The 6,647-nt window shown below is 43.9% G+C and overlaps 1 long non-coding RNA gene across 1 annotated transcript; it reads right to left on the bottom strand.

The window, feature by feature from the left end:
• Window positions 1-1,284: 1,284 nt before the first annotated feature.
• On the bottom strand, window positions 1,285-5,921 carry LOC125614647. The gene is made up of 5 exons (XR_007345218.1): window positions 5,754-5,921; window positions 3,976-4,057; window positions 2,046-2,144; window positions 1,463-1,488; window positions 1,285-1,371 (listed from the first exon to the last, which is right to left on the bottom strand). It is a non-coding gene; the product is annotated as an uncharacterized LOC125614647 (long non-coding RNA).
• Window positions 5,922-6,647: the final 726 nt, after the last annotated feature.

Here is a 6,647-nt window from a genome sequence, read left to right as displayed (position 1 = left end):
AACACATCATTGCATAAAGGCAGCATGGGTAGACCGAGGTTCATGCCTCATATGTGCAGTGTAGCGAGAACAACATGACAAATCCCCTGGGTACATCGAATGCGAGGGGCCTGTGCAAAATTGGTGGCGAATGTGTAGAAGGCAACCGCCCAATAAAATATCGATGCACACCTGGACTGGGGGAAGGTATGCAGACACGTAGAGGACACGAAGTCGTCGGTGTGAGGGAACAATGAGCTTTTTAAGTGAATTCAACTAAAAATCTGTGTCCCTAGAACGGGACATCATTTCACAAGTCTATAAAACGTATCCAATCAGATGGGACATGAAATAGAGAACAGGATTTAGGTTTTTGTGGTCACCATCTGGTTTCTGTCCTGCTCAGCTGCCTACACTGAGGAAAGTGTTCTTCATGTTTGGCGTGCGATGTCCTGAGCCTTGGAATTGCCAAACTCCTCAATGAATCAGAAGAGCTGGCATTCAGGCTCAGTGGTAGAGAAACTGCTTCACATGTCAAGGTCCTGGGTTCAATTCCCTCCCTTGAAAATGATTATTACAGGCATGAATAGGAATAGGATCCATGGCATCGTCGTGAAGGAGGAACTTTGGATGGGCGGCCTCAGAGACCATGCGAGGAAGTTATTGCCTATGTCCTAATAATACAATACTTTTTCTATAGGAAAGAGGAGAGGGGAAATGTATAGTGATGTAACATATTAAGTGAGTGCAGAATAAAGCACACAGAAGGAGGAGGTCACTGACTGAGTAAATCCGTGCATACAGCACAATGTGGTTGTGAGCCATCAAAGAATATGCTGAGTGTCACGGTAGCACGCAATCTGATTGTTTTTACGTGGCTTCTTCATATGTCTCACTGGCTCACCATCTATTTTTTGTGTCCAAGTCCAATATGGACCTCAGTCTCTCAGGAGCCTGACACTACTGCCTAGCTGTCCACTGCACATCTGGAAACTCTGCAGCACCTTAGCCTAAGCTTCCTCATTCATGATTATAAATCCCTAAATCCAGTGGTGGATCTTGGGTTTTACACACAACTGAGTTAATGGTTGCCTTCAATGGTATTTTTCTTATGTTGACAAAGGCAATTCTGTACCAACGTGAATGCCCAGGTTGACATTGGCCTTTTCTGTATCCAATCTCCCCTTCCAATGGGGGATACAAAAGAATGAGGAATGGGAGCCTTTCAGAGGTTTTCACTTAATGCCAACATTTCAGGTGTTTCCATAGACGCCTTTGCAAAGAACTCCTAGTGCAAAATGTACCTGATGTAATAGTCTTGACATCCTTCTTCCTGGCACCCTTCATCTCTATGTCTGTAGTTTCACGAGAATGTCTCAATCCAGTGGGATTCTGGATGGGTTTGGGAAAATGATATCCAATAAATGCTGTGTATTTACTGCAATGTGTAGGTCATAGGAAGAGAAGCGCAAGGTGCAATTACCTTCAAGGAAGGAGCCGTCTGAGATACTGAAAAGGAAAAGGGACATAGAGTCAATTAGCCATGCATGTGACAAAACCAGCCATACCTTGGTCTCATATTAAGAAGGAGCTGGACACTCATGCTTCACTTTGGGATTAACTTTGGTAGCCTTTGGCCCGTTAGGGTTTGTGTGCATATTTCCTGGTTTGGGGTTCTCAAAAACACAAGGCTGCATGGTAGCACCTTAAACAGGGGCAGAAACGTAGGTTGAATCAACACAAGCAGTGAAGTTTCCAACCCTGACACTCTTTGCAATAGCCATAAATCAAAGAGGAAAGCGAATGGATGCCAACGGAAAGAGGCACAGTGAGGAAGGATGTGATGGCAGATATCTTCGTTGATACATATGGGAGTTCTTCAGTGCGCTGCACTCCCAACACCTGTGCTGTTCCTCCAGTTGTGCTAGAAGTCAGTCAGCACCAATTGTGTAGAGTCCAGTGAAAGGGGTCATCCATTTCTGATCCAAGAACTTTCCCTCCACCGATTGGCTGAGATATACACTTTCAGCAGAAGGGCTCATTAAAAACATTCTTGATTTCCATACCCACGGGGGACACTGGTGTGCCCTCCTTTCTTGCATCCTCTGCTTTAGGCAACTTGGGCTTGCTTGATGCAATCACAGGAGAAGACAGAGGGCCCAGTTCTATGAAACAATGGGTGGTAAGATTAAAGTCTCAAAGTATGGTAAAGCAAAGGGAAAGAGTCCACTGTGTTATCGCAGAAGTATTTCCTACCCATAACTTTCCATACTTAAAACTTCTGGGAAGGCCCATGAAAAATAAGTCTTTGGATACTCAAAAGTATGAGCTCTACAAAGTCTTCTGTTCCCACCGAGTCTGCTTTCCTATATCTTGGTCATCTTTCAAGGATTTCCATGAAATGACTCTCTCACAAAATGAGCTCTGAATAGGGTCAGGTGTCACTCAGCACTAGAGCACATTTGCAGCTTGCTAAGAGCTCTGCATTCCATCGCACTATGTCCCCCTCCCAGAATAGGGAAGGAGATGAGAGCTGTCTTTTTGAAAAAAGCCAGTGCTTCTACAAACATAGAGATCCCCTCTGCACCACTGACATCACTGCAAAATGCAGGCTCCAGGCCTGCAAGTGCGGCACAGGGAAATGACTTGCTCAAGTTTGACTCCATATACCATTCTCCTCTACTTTGAATAATCTACGGACAGACAGTACTCCCAGTTTTCATTTGAAGACAGCTGAGATGCATTCCCTGCTTCCTCATCACAGTCTCCAAATGTACCTAGCTAACTTCTTGCTTGCCTTCCTCCTTTCCCTCACCCTTCTGCTTTTCAGAAAGAACCTCGACTACGGTGGTCTCCATCTTGATTGTCCACTTGATTGCCTTTGTATGGATTTCTCCCACTCACCCTTTTCTCAAATAACCTTACAAGGACCTTCCCCCTTGTCAAGAGCCATGCTCAGAGATGAAAGCAAAACCTTGGCCTTCCATTCGTCTCCTTTGGTCCTCAGCTATCTCCCCATGGCTCTTCACTGAGGCTACATTAAGGAGAAGCCCATTCCCTGACTCCTCAGAATGTGCTCTGAGGGCTAGGAGCATTGGAATCACCTTAGAACCCATTACAGATGCAGAATTCAAGACCTGCCGAATTGCAATGCGTATCTTGAACCTGGTCCCCAACAGATGACCCACGGGAGTGGAGAGATGCAGTCTGTGGGAGTCCAACCCTAAATTCTTCAACTTCAACTGCCTATTAGGAATCGAGCCACAGTCTCCTCTCTACCAGGTCCCCCAAACCAAAGATGTATAAGGAGTCAATTTTTCAAGTGGATCTTCGGTCAGGCTGGCGCCTTGGTGATCAATCCATAACCAACCCTACACTTCCCAAGTCCACGAGGGTGCTCCAAAGAATACCAGCGTTTCTTAGGATGTTCAATTCTGTTTGTGGCTGTGGGAACATGTCAGTTTACGGGTGGTCCATCAAGGTAGCTCTGCATGACCTGGGACTGAGTTCCTGGACGCCTTTCTCACCAGGAGGAAGACAGGAAGATTGGAACAACTGGCACTACATCTCATGCCAAGTTTGTTCCTGAAGCTCACAAGGCTTTCTGGCATCTCTAATATGCTTCTCTCCCTCTCTCTCTCTTTCTCTCTCTTAGCCAGTCATCTGAGTTTCCCGCCTTCACGGTGCACACCTGCTTGCTTCTTTTCTCTCCACTGACTCCCTGTACTCTGTTTTGCTCCTTCTTCAATCCACCTTCTACTGTCCCCTCCAGTGTTTCCCAACCTTAGTCTGCTCAGGTTTTGAATCATTGGTTCCAATCACCTCATGACACTCTGGATGTTACCTGTCCCTCAAAAGGCAGGAGATGTACCCATTGTTACCTTCCACTACTCAGTAGATTCCTGTCTTCCACTATTCAAATAGACTGCTGCTTAGGATTGAAATAAATATGCTGTCCACTGTAATTTTTTATATGAAAAATATAAAGGCTCTTACCTTCCAGAGTAGGTGCTTCCTTTTCAATCGTATCCTCAGAGGAACCATCCAAGCTCTCTCCTGAGCAAATCTCAGAGACTCTCTGGTAAAATTAATATGAAAATGGATACCATTTAAAATTAATATCAATAACCGATGCTGAATCAGCATTTTAAAGCAGACGTGTCACTTGGGCTGTGCACGTCAGTAAGGATTAACAAACTAGACAAGTCTAATCTTCCAAAATTGAACGATTGAAAAGAGATCTCCATATATCCTCCCCCATGAAGACCAACTTTCATCTTCACATGGCTACTGACTGTGAAAGGAGAACGCCACCACAGAAGAAACACATTCTCCCAAAACATACTATCTGATGCGCGAAACTGCGCAGACATACTACTCCTGTAACACCTAACCCGACTCAACGTTTTCTAGCATAAAGGAGAGAACGAAATTTAAAATATACTGGAACACATTCTGACAAATTCGGATATCAGCCAGCATTACACACTGGCAACATTCTGATGACAGGACATTTGTGATACAATCACGTAGGTTTGTAAGACAATTGGAATTATGCTATGCTGAAGGGAAACAGAACAGCGTTACCTGGTCCTCCTTAGCTGAACAAAAACTTTTGCAATCTAAATAACCTTTGGGGAAATTTTTACTGAGAGGAAGACCCATTCATCTCATATGATGATAAAATTAGGGAGAGAAAGGTTTCTCCATTTTGCATTTACCTAACTTGGGCTTAATGATGTGGTTGTGTAGGCAGCACTTTTCAGTCAAAAAGAAAACAGTGACAGAAAAGGGTACCAAGGCATAAAAGTGATTTTGAGTACACATTTTCAAGACCCACTGGTACATGAAAATTGAATATGCCAGGAGACAGGCACAAAAAGAGTACGGAAGAATGTAGCACGGCAACTCAGAATATCATGGGAATGAAAATGGCTTTCCTGATTGCATAGTCCGAAATTTCACTGTGGTTCTATGGGAAAGCACAGGTTTCTTTCTTTTCTTTTCTTTCTTTCTTTCTTTCTTTCTTTCTCTCTCTCTCTTTCTTTCTCTCTCTCTTTCTTTCTTTCTTTCTTTCTTTTTAAATATTCATTTTCTATCCTGCTCCTTTTGTCAATTTGTTTATTACTTCTGCAAGCCTTTGGGGGAGTTTCTTGGATCTTCCACATACAAGATCCTATTCTTGTGCCAACAGTAATATTTTAACATCTTCCTTTCCTATTGTTGCCCCTTCCCCCATTTTCTCATGGCTCTCTTGCCTCAATGCTCAGGAAGCTGTGTTCCAGAATTGACCCAGTTCTCTAATGGGGAATAGACACTGAAGACAAGGCCTATTGAAATCCATGGCCCTTGATTAGAGGCTAGTGGTATAATCCTAACCTTTTGGGCCACAAGTAGGGACCACCCTTGAACATGAGTCCATTCGGTGGCCATTGGTGTTTTTCACTAGTTCATCATAATAACCAGCTGTTACATCAGTCTAATATTTGATCATAAGTCATTGATCATTTAAGGAGGTTATCCAAATGGAAGCAGAAAACCCCAAGCAATTTTAGGCCTCAGACCTAAGGAGCAACTAGTTCAATAAGGTACCATGAATTCTGAAATGGTTTGCACATTCTTAAACTTTCCAAGTGTTTTTAGACCTAAGGATTCAGTGATGATCTCGGCTTGATGAGAATAGTCAGAGAGGTCATTTCATGGGGCCTACTGTCCATTAGTAGAGCAAGGCAAATGTTGGGTAGCCAGGAAGGGAAATGGACATGTTTACATACCTTTGGCTTCCGCTTCTTGGAACCACCAAGGGTTGTGCCCGCTTCCTCTGCCTTCACATTGAAATGTGGTTCTGCTGACAAATATGCAGATTTACATAAATGAATTAGAACATCCTGAACAGTGATGCTGTGTCCTAATGGAAATACATAGGTCTAACAGTAATTCACTTCTCTTTTCCCACACATGCATTTACGTGCAGCTTCACTTTCAGCTGAATGCTGATTTTATTACTTACATTGCTACCGTGTGTGAGTGAGTGATCCTGCAATGGAACCCATGGACTTTGGCATGCTTGGCAAACATTCTGCCACCGGATTTCCTCCCTTGGGATCTTATGCTAGGTATTAGGAAAACCATTGGATGAACCTGACATAAATTTCCTAGGTACACAGACTGGTGTTTCTTGCATTGCTCTTTGGCTAGCTCTTTACTTGTTTTCCCACTGGATGATTCCCTTCGTTCTGGATCATCATGATTTCTGGATTGCAGGGAACAACATTATGGGTCCCATCCTCAGTCAATGGTATCAGTCACCATTGCCAAGAGTCTTGATTTACTTGACCTGATAGTTGACTGAGCTCCTGGTAAGTGCTAGTGTGGATAAAAGACTTCAGATGTGGTGGTGTTCCTGCAGGTAGGGCCAGAGCAGTATCTCAATGAGTGAGCATGGGGGGCAGCCAGGGGTCGGAAATGGTGACAGCAAGGAAGGGATTTGCAAGGGAGAGAAAGAGACCATGATTCAATGGCATCTGCATGGCTCAAAACAAATACAGTTGGAGTCGTGTCAAGTGACTGAAAGGACAGGGGACAGGGATGCATACACTGAGAGAGGCCCAATTTACACTCTGAAAGGTTTCTAGTTTACTTGACAACACTGGGACCATCACGTGCAT

The sequence above is a fragment of the Marmota marmota genome, unplaced genomic scaffold (genome assembly GCF_001458135.2).
Source record: "Marmota marmota marmota unplaced genomic scaffold, marMar, whole genome shotgun sequence".
NCBI classification, from domain to species: Eukaryota; Metazoa; Chordata; class Mammalia; order Rodentia; family Sciuridae; genus Marmota; species Marmota marmota.
Note: the sequence above shows the minus strand (reverse complement) of the source record. Positions and strands in the feature narration are given on the sequence as shown.